We start from the raw sequence: 10,920 nt of genomic DNA, 5'->3' as shown, positions 1-10,920 counted from the left end.
TCCGAAATTCCTTCACCAAAGAAGATGAAATAAATATTCCAGAATTCGAATCAAGAAACAGCCTCCAACATGAGTTATATAGCATTAGATATCCTCGGAGTAGTGAAGCAACTTAAATCACTTAACAAAACCAAGTCTTACATTCCAGACTGTATACCAGTTAGGTTACTTTCCGAATAAGCTGATACAATAACTCCATACTTAACAATCATATACAACCGTTCGCTCGACGAAAGATCCGTATCTAAAGACTGGAAAATTGCACAGGTCACACCAATATTCAAGAAAGGTAGTAGGAGTAATCCACTAAATTACAGGCCCATATCATTAACGTCGATATGCAGCAGGGTTTTGGAACATATATTGTGTTCGAACATTATAAATTACCTAGAAGAAAACGGTCTATTGACATACACTCAACACGGATTTAGAAAACATCGTTCTTGTGAAACACAACTAGCTCTTTATTTTCACGAAGTGTTCAGCGCTACTGACAAGGGATTTCAAATCGATTCCATATTTCTGCATTTCCGAAAGCCTTTTGACACTGTACCACACAAGCGGCTCGTAGTGAAATTGCGTGCTTATGGAATATCGTCTCAGTTATGTGACTCGATTAGAGGTTTCCTGTCAGAGAGGTCACAGTTCACATTAATTGACCGAAAGTCGTCGAGTAAAACACAAGTGACTTCTGGCGTTTCCCAAGGTAGTGTTATAGGCACTTTTCTGTTCCTTATCTATATAAACGATTTGGGAGACAATCTCAGCAGCCGTCTTAGATTGTTTGCAGATGACGTTTATCGATTAGTAAAGTCATCAGATGATCAAATTGCAAACCGATTTAGAAAAGATATCTGTATGGCGCGAAGATTAGGAATTGACTCTAAATATCGAAAAGTGGGAGGTCATCCACATGAGTGCTAAAAGGAATTCGTTAAACTTCGGTTACACGGTAAATCATCCAAATCTAAAGGCCGTAAATTCAACTACGTAAATAACTGGGAATTAAATTACGAACAACTTAAATTGGAAGGAACACATAGAAAATGTTGTCGGGAAGACTAACCAAAGACAGGATACTAAGAAAATGTAACAGACCTACTAAGGAGACTGCCTACACTACGCTTGTCCGTCCTCTTTTAGAATACTGCTGCGCGGTGTGGGATCCTTACCAGATAGGATTGAGGGAGTAAATCGAAAAAGTTCATAGAAGGGCAGCACGTTTTGTATTATCCCGAAGTATGGAAGAGAATGTCACTGAAATGATACAGGAATTTGGGCTGAACTTCATCAAAACAAAGGCATTTTTCGTTGCGGTGGAAAATTCTCACGGAATTTCAATCACCAACTCTATCTTCCGAATGCGGAAATATTGTGATGATGCTGACCAACATAGGGAGAAAGATCACCATAAGAGAATAAGGAAATCAGAGCTCGCACGGAAGGATATAGGTGTTCGTTTCTTCCGCGCGCCATACTAGATTGTAATAATAGAGAATTGTGAAAGTGGTTCGATGAACCCTCTGTCAGGCACTTAAATGTGATTTGCAGAGTATCCATGAAGATGTAGATGTACCTAGTCTCGCTGCCATACAATAATAACAGCACACGCTGGTCTTCTACGAGTAGCTGCTCTTTTATTATAAACACCCAGTATTATCAGGCAATGTGTTGCAAAGTGTTTTTGGGACTATCATGGTGTACCGCTAAGACATTATACTCGTTACATTTTTTTTTTTTTTTTTTTTTAGGAGACCAGACAGTTTGATCATCGGTCTCAACGGATTAGGGAAGGACAGGGAAGCAAGTTGGCCGTGCCCTTTCAAAGGAACCATCCCGGCATTTGTCTGGAGCAATTTAGGGAAATCACAGAAAACCTAACCAGGATGGCCGGACGCGGGATTGAACCGTCGTCCTCCTGAATGAGAGTCCGGTGTGCTAGAGCCACAACGCTCCAGCTCCAGACGCAGTCACAGATGCTGCTTCTTTAGCCTACCCAATTTTGCCTCCCCTCCCATTTACTCATGACATGACTCCTTGAGAGTTGTTTCTCGTTCCTCGGATAAAATAGTGACGGGGTGACAGAAATTTTCAGAACGAAGTGGAGTTGTTTTCGAGGTGGAAGGTTTGCCGAGCAGCCTGTTCGCAGACTTCCATAGGCAAGGTTTCCGTCACGCCATGCATCGTTGCACTGTGGACCAGAATCCTAAAAAGGCCAAAACTGCAAATTTTCTGCAGTAGTGCCAAAAATAGGTGTAGTGGGATATCTGACACTTCGGATAACGATTTTTATATCAAAATTTAGACATTAGAGCTGGCGGATGCAACATGGCGAAGAGACTCTGGAAGAAACTAATGAAGCAGACAAAAAGTGTCTTCGGTGAACATTTATATTTTTAATGGTACCATTTATTACAAAACTGCCTATATTAAAGTCTTTATTACAGAAAATATATACACTAACGGAAAAACAATCGCAAAACCAAAACATAATTAACGTAGAGTAATGAAATTACGGAAATCAGGTAACATATTTAAGTGATTAACATTGCAAGATCAGAGGTTAATTTAAACGAGAGATAAGTCATTGCAAATGTGAAATGCTGATACCTTAATAGCCGGTTTAACCGCCGGAATGTTGAACACAAGTATGCAAATGTGCATACATTGTGAAATGTACCCCTTGGAAAATTATGAATGACTGTGCTGGTAAACTTCTATGTTATTTGATTTTCAAACACCTGAGCAAAACTGAACGTACTCAGACATTTCTCCCTTTACTTATTCTGATCAAAATTAAACTGACACACAATATTTTTTAGCGCAACGCAATCTGACTTTCAATAATCCCTACAAAAGAATGGTCCTGACTAAGAATAAGCTATATCTTTCATGAATCACCTACCTCAGAAAAATCTTCGTTACTCGAACTACTGCAATACAGCGAGCGCCAATACTGCCAGCTAAATAAAAGATTCTAACTACTGAAGGCACTAACTACTGATAGGGATAGTTAGCAAATGAAAGATTTTGGTAGAGAACAAACAATGTATCTTTACAAATTTCCTTTTTCTGGCGGACACACGTCCAGACCGGCCGTTCTCAAAACTCCGCCATCTCTCTCCCCACATCCACCACTGCTGGCGGCTCACCTCCAACTGCGCAACGCTACGCGCTGTTCACATCCAACTGCCCAACACTACAATGGCGAATATTCCAACAATGGAAACCAGTCACAGACTGCACACAGCAGAGTCAGTGATTTTCATACAGAGCGATACGTGGCGTTACCAATATAAAAACCTAAACAGCCTACTTACAATTCTGTTGTATGGGTGCCGGATGTCAGCATGTGGGATGGAATTCCATGGCTGCTGCACTTGTTCGGTTATTACAGCGACAGTTAAAGATGTTGTATGGTGCTGGGGTTGTCGTCCGATGATGTCCCATATGTGCTCAATTGGAGACTGATCTGATGATCGAGCAGTCCAAGGCAGTATGTCGACACTCTGTAGGCTATATTGGGTTGCATAGCGGTATGTTATCCTGTTGGAAAACAGCTGCTGGAATGCTGTTCCTGAATGGTAGCGCCGGCCGAGGTGGCCGAGCGGTTCTAGGTGCTGCAGTCTGGAACCGCGCGACCGCTACGGTCGCAGGTTCGAATCCTGCCTCGGGCATGGATGTGTGTCATGTCCTTAGGATAGTTAGGTTTAAGTAGTTCTAAGTTCTAGTGGACTGATGACCTTAGAAGTTAAGCCCCATAGTGCTCAGAGCCATTTGAATTTGAATGGTAGCGCAACAACTCGAATCACCAAAATGACGAACAAATTTGCAGTCTGGGTGCGTGGGATGACCACGAGAGAGCTCCTGGTGTCATACGAGATGGAAACCCCGGCCAAAACGCCAGGTGCAGAACGTGTGTGTCCAGCGCGCTGACTGGTGGGTTGTAGGTCCTCAACTGACCTCCTAATCAACACACTGCCACCATTGGCACCGGGGCACAACCAGCTGTCATCAGAAAACGCAACAGACCTCCACGTAGCCCACGACTGAGCTCTCACTTGACACTGCTGAGGTCGTAAACGGTGGCGGTTTGGGGTCAGAGGAATGCACGCTACATGGCGTGTGTCTCGGATATGTGCTTGAGCAACCGACCTGTAACAGGTCGTTGTGTCAGTGTGGTGCCAACGTGGCCGGTCTTCTTGCGACCATACTTTCTCGTGTCCACCGCTGTTAGCAGTCATGTACAGTGCTATATTCCTGTCAAGTCTTTCCGCAATATCGCGGTACGAACATCCCGTTTCTCGTAGCCCTATTTCACGACCTCGACCAAACTCAGGGAGATACTGATCATGGCGCCTTTGTCACCTTGTAATGTCTCTTGAAGCGGTCTCTCCGCTATATTTTCAGAAATTTTTATAAATTATATAACTCAGTACATATCTCGAAACATCTCTTCTTATCTTACCGATTCCTAAACTTTAATATGCGATGATTATCACTGCAAAGTAGTTTCAAGCCCTATTATTCCTTGGAGCGTGCATTTACTCCACGGAATAGCTTCTCTGCTATCTATGTTTTGTCTTATGAAAAGAATGATTCAGATCTTGCCGATTAGCCGTGGAACGAAGATGTATATGTATGTATTGTTCAGCTAGTCGCCATCTTGATGAGATTCTGTATGAGAAGGAATTTAATACATGAACCAAACTAAAGTAAGTGTGTTCGCGTATTATTTAACTGTTTATTATTGACAGTGTCTGCTTACTACGCTGTGTTGCACGGGATCAGTGGGGAACGTCTGATTTAAACTGGACGAACGTACCGTTTTGTATGCTCAAGATATCCAGTTACTTCAAATAAATAGGCTAACACGGCCTTACCAGCAGATCTCCGGTCTTCCCCAAGTGATCACCGAAAGTTAATAATTATTACAAATGTTTTCAGGAGATCGACTGACAATTTTCGTCGCACCGAGACTTCGAAATTGCTTCACTGCCTTATGGAATTTAAGTTACGCTCAATTTAATCAGGATAGAACAGTATTGAACTGTGTGAATGTGATGAGGCTGCTTTGTGAATGAAAATTCCCTTAATATACGAATGTTTTTTACTATCCTGATCAGTGAAGCTAAACCAGGCCAGTGTGAGAGAGGTTTTTAAATTTCAGATCCCACAAAAAAGATTAATGTGAATGTGATGAGGCTGCTTTGTGAATGAAAATTCCCTTAATATACGAATGTTTTTTACTATCCTGATCAGTGAAGCTAAACCAGGCCAGTGTGAGAGAGGTTTTTAAATTTCAGATCCCACAAAAAAGATTAAAAACCTTAAAGGCTTTTTTGACTAACATCAACCCACCACGTCCAACTTCAAAGGTAACAAACATTCACGACCATTCTATTTAAAGCAAACCTGGTTTGCATCCTCAGAGTGGTGCAACTTGACGCCACTTTCACGCGACTAGCGCGAAATTTGAATAGACGTAGAAACACACCTACCAACTTTCGTTTATGTCGCACAACTTCTTCTTGGTACTGCGATTTTTTTTCCGACAGTCTATTAGTAACAAAACTAGAAAGTTTAAGTCTTCTTAATCTTCAGCCTCTTATGCTTTTCGTTCTTTAGCTTCATTTCCTTCTTTATCTTTTTACACACTGACATTTGTATTCTCTTCATCATCCTCAGCATCTGATCCCTCGTAATTCCTTGTAGCACGCACTATGCGGGCAAGAGCTTCCGACGACAATGTTTTCACTTTCCTCGGAGATAGTTTCTATGAGGATGAAATACGCAGTGGTAAAATATAAATCAACAAACTTGAATTTATGAAGTAAAATCTTACGAATATCAAATAAAGTAACTATTTTATAAAGAGTACTTCTTATACTTTTCCGATATTGATGGAAGCTGAGTAAGTGAATTAAAATTCCCCCCCCCCCCCCCCGGGACTACACTTTCAATATATTTAAAATATTTCTATGTTTAGTATACTACTGGCCATTAAAATTGCTACACCAGAAGAAATGCAGATGATAAACGGGTATTCATTGGACAAATATATTATACTAGAGCTGACATGTGATTTCATTTTCACGCAATTTGGGTGCATAGATCCTGAGAAATAAGTTCCCAGAACAACCACCTCTGGCCGTAATAACGGCCTTGATACGCCTGAGCATTCAGTCAAACAGAGCTTGGATGGCGTGTACAGGTACAGCTGCTCATGCAGCTTCAACACGATACCACAGTTCATAAAGAGTAGTGACTGGCGTATTGTGACGAGCCAGTTGCTCGGCCACCATTGACCAAATGTTTTCAGTTGGTGAGAGATCTGGAGAATGTGCTGGCCAGGGCAGCAGTCGAACATTTTCTGTATCCAGAAAGGCTCGTACAGGACCTGCAACATGCGGTCGTGCATTATCCTGCTGAAATGTAGGGTTTCGAAGGGATCGAATGAAGTGTACAGCCACGGGTCGTAACACATCTGAAATGTAACGTCCACTGTTCAAAGTGCCGTCAATGCGAACAAGAGGTGACCGAGACGTGTAACCAATGTCACCCCATACCATAACGTCGGGCGATGACGAATACACGCTTCCAATGTGCGTTCACCGCGATGTCGCCAAACACCGATGCGACCATCATGATGTTGAAAACAGAACCTGGATTCATCCGAAAAAATGACGTTTTGCCATTCGTGCACCCAGGTTCGTCGTTGAGTACACCATCTCAGGCGCTCCTGTCTGTGATGCAGCGTCAAGGGTAACCGCAGCCATGGTCTCCGAGCTGATAGTCCGTCCTGCTACAAACATCGTCGAACTGTTCGTGCAGATGGTTGTTGTCTTGCAAACGTCCCCATCTGTTGACTCAGGGATCGAGACGTGGCTGCACGATCCGTTACAGCCATGCGGATAAGATGACTGTCATCCCGACTGCTAGTGATACGAGGCCGTTGGGATCCAGCACGGCATTCCGTATTACCTTCCTGAACCCACCGATTCCATATTCTGATAACAGTCATTGGATCTCGACCACCACGAGCAGCAATGTCGCGATACGATAAACCGCAATCGCGATAGGCTACAATCCGACATTTATCACAGTTGGAAACGTGATGGTACGCATGTCTCCTCCTTACACGAGGCATCACAACAACGTTTCACTAGGCAACACCGGTCAACTGCTGTTTGTGTATGAGAAATCGGTTGGAAACTTTTCTCATGTCAGCACGTTGTAGGTGTCGCCACCGGCACCAACCTCGTGTGAATGCTCTGAAAAGCTAATCATTTGCATATCATAGCATCTTCTTCCTGTCGGTTAAATTTCGTGTCTGTCTTTGTGGTGTCGCAATTTTAATGGCCAGTAGTGTAATTTTTTTTTATTTTGTAATAGCTTATTAGCAATGTTATAGAAATAACAGTTGTATGATTACATGTGCATATGCATTTTATTTGTAAATTTTTTATTTGTATTTTAGTAAAATTTTCAATTCTATTTTGTCAATGTAAATAACGACATTTTCCAAATGTCGCTTAAGAAACGATGCAAAGCGGGAGTTGCGGCTAGTAGCTGGATTTTAGGCTCATTGGCAAAGACAGCAGTACATACTTAAGAATGTAACGAAAAAGAAGGCGGAAGTCGTGGTATCTAAAACTTCTCTTTTCTTGACCTGTGTTACACAATTTGATTGCTTGCATTCCGTTAAGAAGTTAATCAACAAAAAACCAATTGTTAATTAAAGATAAATAATGAAATAAGTGTCCACATTATACATGTACAAACCTTCTTTAGCATATCATATTTATAAAAAAAAATCGGTCTGATTTTGCTGAACAAAAATATTTCATCCAAACGGAATTCAACCTTCAGAACCATCATGTGATGTAGCAAGGCCCAACCCTTGATAAGAAGATATTTTTATAAATATCGAAACCTAGGTCAAAGGCTAAATAAACCTTTGTTTTGTACAGGTTGGCTGGTTTTTCCAACCTTTTGAAATTTATACAGTTGTTGAATCGCAGTCATATTTACTTCACAGCTCGTGGTCTCGCGGTCGCATTCTCGCTTCCCGATCACGGGGTCCCGGGTTCGATTCCCGGCGGGGTCAGGGATTTTCACCTGCATGGAGATGACTAGGTGTTTGTGTTGCCCTCATAATTTCTTCATCGTTAATGAAAGTGGCGAGTTTGGACTGAGCAAAGGTTGGGAATTTGTATGGTCGCTGATAACCGCGCAGTTGCGCGCCCCAGAAACCGGACATCATTATCGGCAGCCATATTTAAATATTCGGAAGATACAGTTCGCCGCTTCTAAGACAGGGGTTGAATGGTCCCAGCATTACTCCAGGCAAACCATTAAACGAAACTTCTTTAACTCAGAACTTTATTTTTTATTTGTAGCCAATTTTTCGAGATTCTGACCCACTGTGCTTTGGGAAAATTGTGTCGCATTGAGGCGCGAATGTGTAGAGATAAAGTAACCCCATCATCAGATTCGGTGGTCGCATGTCGTCTTTTTCGAGGTGACAAACCGAGCGAGGTGGCGCAGTGGTTCGACACTGGACTCGAATTCGGGAGGACGACGGTTCAGTCCCGCGTCCGGCCATCCTGATTTAGGTTTTCCGTGATTTCCCCAAATCGCTCCAGGCAAATGCCGGGATGGTTCCTTTCAAAGGGCACGGCCGACTTCCTTCCCCGTCCTTTCCTAATCCGATGAGACCGATGACCGCGCTGTCTGGTCTCCCTCCCCAAACAACCCAACCAACTCGAGGTGCTAATTAAAAACTTACGACTATCCCACGCACGTAGGTGACGCAATCAGGAACGTGGATCATCTTCTTCGCGCTTTCGTGAGCGTGACTGCCCTTACAAAACCTCGCGGTGGAAACCCCGCCTGACACGCCCGTGCCGTCGCGTCACGTAGGCCCGCGTGCTGGCGAGCACGGCCGCTGACGCAACGCGACCCAGTAGTAGTGTTTAAGGCGCGCCGGCACACGCCACGCCCACCGCATCACGCGTGCGCGCAGAACAGCTGCGCGCGGCTGCGGCCAGCTTTCGCTTGTCTGGCGCTCTCTGCAGGCGGGCGACGGGTCACGCTAGTCCTACACGCCACAGCGACGAGTGACCGTCTCACCAGACGTCGCGAACGGTACCTCGAGTGTAAGCAGACCGGTCAGTACGCAGAATCTACCTATGTGACTAGCATTTGCAGATCCTGGCGGCGAAAGGAAGCTTCATCCTTCATCGCAGGGATTTTATCGATAAATGATTACAATTTCAGAAATATTGGATCATTTACCCGAGAGAAAGAGCTTCACAAATGCAGCTAGTCAACATCGCGTTGCCCCACCTGTGGCCCTCATCCAAACATGCGACTTGACATTGGCTGACAGAGTTCTTGCATGCCTTTCTAAGGGTGTTGTTGTTGTTGTCGTGGTCTTCAGTCCTGAGACTGGTTTGATGCAGCTCTACATGTTACTCTATCCTGTGCAAGCTTCTTCATCTCCCAGTACCTAGTGCAGCCTACATCATTCTGAATCTGCTTAGTGTATTCATCTCTTGGTCTCCCTCTACGGTTTTTACCCTCCACGCTGCCCTCCAATATTAAATTGGTGATCCCTTGATGCCTCAGAACATGTCCTACCAACCGATCCCTTCTTCTAGTCAAGTTGTGCCACAAATTTCTCTTCTCCCCAATCCTATTCAATACCTCCTCATTAGTTATGTGACCTACCCATCTAATCTTCAGCATTCTTCTGTACCACCACATTTCGAAAGCTTCTATTCTCTTCTTGTCCAAACTAATTATCGTCCATGTTTCAGTTCCATACATCGCTACACTCCACACAAACACTTTCAGAAACGACTTCCTGACACTTAAATCTATATTCTATGTTAACAAATTTCTCTTCTTCAGAAACGCTTTCCTTGCCATTGCCAGTCTACATTTTATATCCTCTCTACTTTGACCATCATCAGTTATTTTACTCCCTAAATAGCAAAACTCCTTTACTACTTTAAGTGTCTCATTTCCTAATCTAATTCCCTCAGCATCACCAGACTTAATTCGACTACATTCCATTATCCTCGTTTTGCTTTTGTTGATGTTCATCTTATATCCTCCTTTCAAGACACTGTCCATTCCGTTCAACTGCTCTTCCAAGTCCTTTGCTGTCTCTGACAGAATTACAATGTGATCGGCGAACGTAAGAGTTTTCATTTCTTCTCCATGGATTTTAATACCTTAGCCGAATATTTCTTTTGTTTTCTTTACCGCTTGCTCAATTTACAGATTGAATAACATCGGGGAGAGGCTACAACCCTGTCTCACTCCCTTCCCAACCACTGCTTCCCTTTCATGTCCCTCGACTCTTATAACTGCCATCTGGTTTCTATACAAATTGTGAATAGCCTTTCGATCCCTGTATTTTATCCCTGCCACCTTCAGAATTTGAAAGAGAGTATTCTAGTCAACATTGTCAAAAGCTTTATCTAAGTCTACAAATGCTAGAAACGTCGGTTTGCTTTTCCTCAATCTTTCTTCTAAGATAAGTCGTAGGGTCAATATTGCCTCACGTGTTCCAACATTTCTACGGAATCCAAACCGATCTTCCCCGAGGTCGGCTTCTATCAGTTTTTCCATTCGTCTGTAAAGAATCCGCTTTAGTATTTTGCAGCTGGGACTCATTAAACTGATAGTTCGGTAATATTCACATCTGTCAACACCTGCTTTCTTTTGGATTGGGATTATTATATTCTTCTTCAAGTCTGAGGGTATTTCGCCATACATCTTGCTCACCAGATGGTAGAGTTTTGTCAGGACTGACTCTCCCAAGGCTGTCACTAGTTCTAATAGAATGTTGTCTACTCCGGGGTCTTTGTTTTGACTCAGGTCTTTCAGTACTCTGTCAAAATCTTC

Source organism: Schistocerca cancellata, chromosome 3 (assembly GCF_023864275.1).
Source record: "Schistocerca cancellata isolate TAMUIC-IGC-003103 chromosome 3, iqSchCanc2.1, whole genome shotgun sequence".
NCBI classification, from domain to species: Eukaryota; Metazoa; Arthropoda; class Insecta; order Orthoptera; family Acrididae; genus Schistocerca; species Schistocerca cancellata.
The sequence above is the reverse complement of the archived record's forward strand: the minus strand, read 5'-3'. Positions refer to the sequence as shown.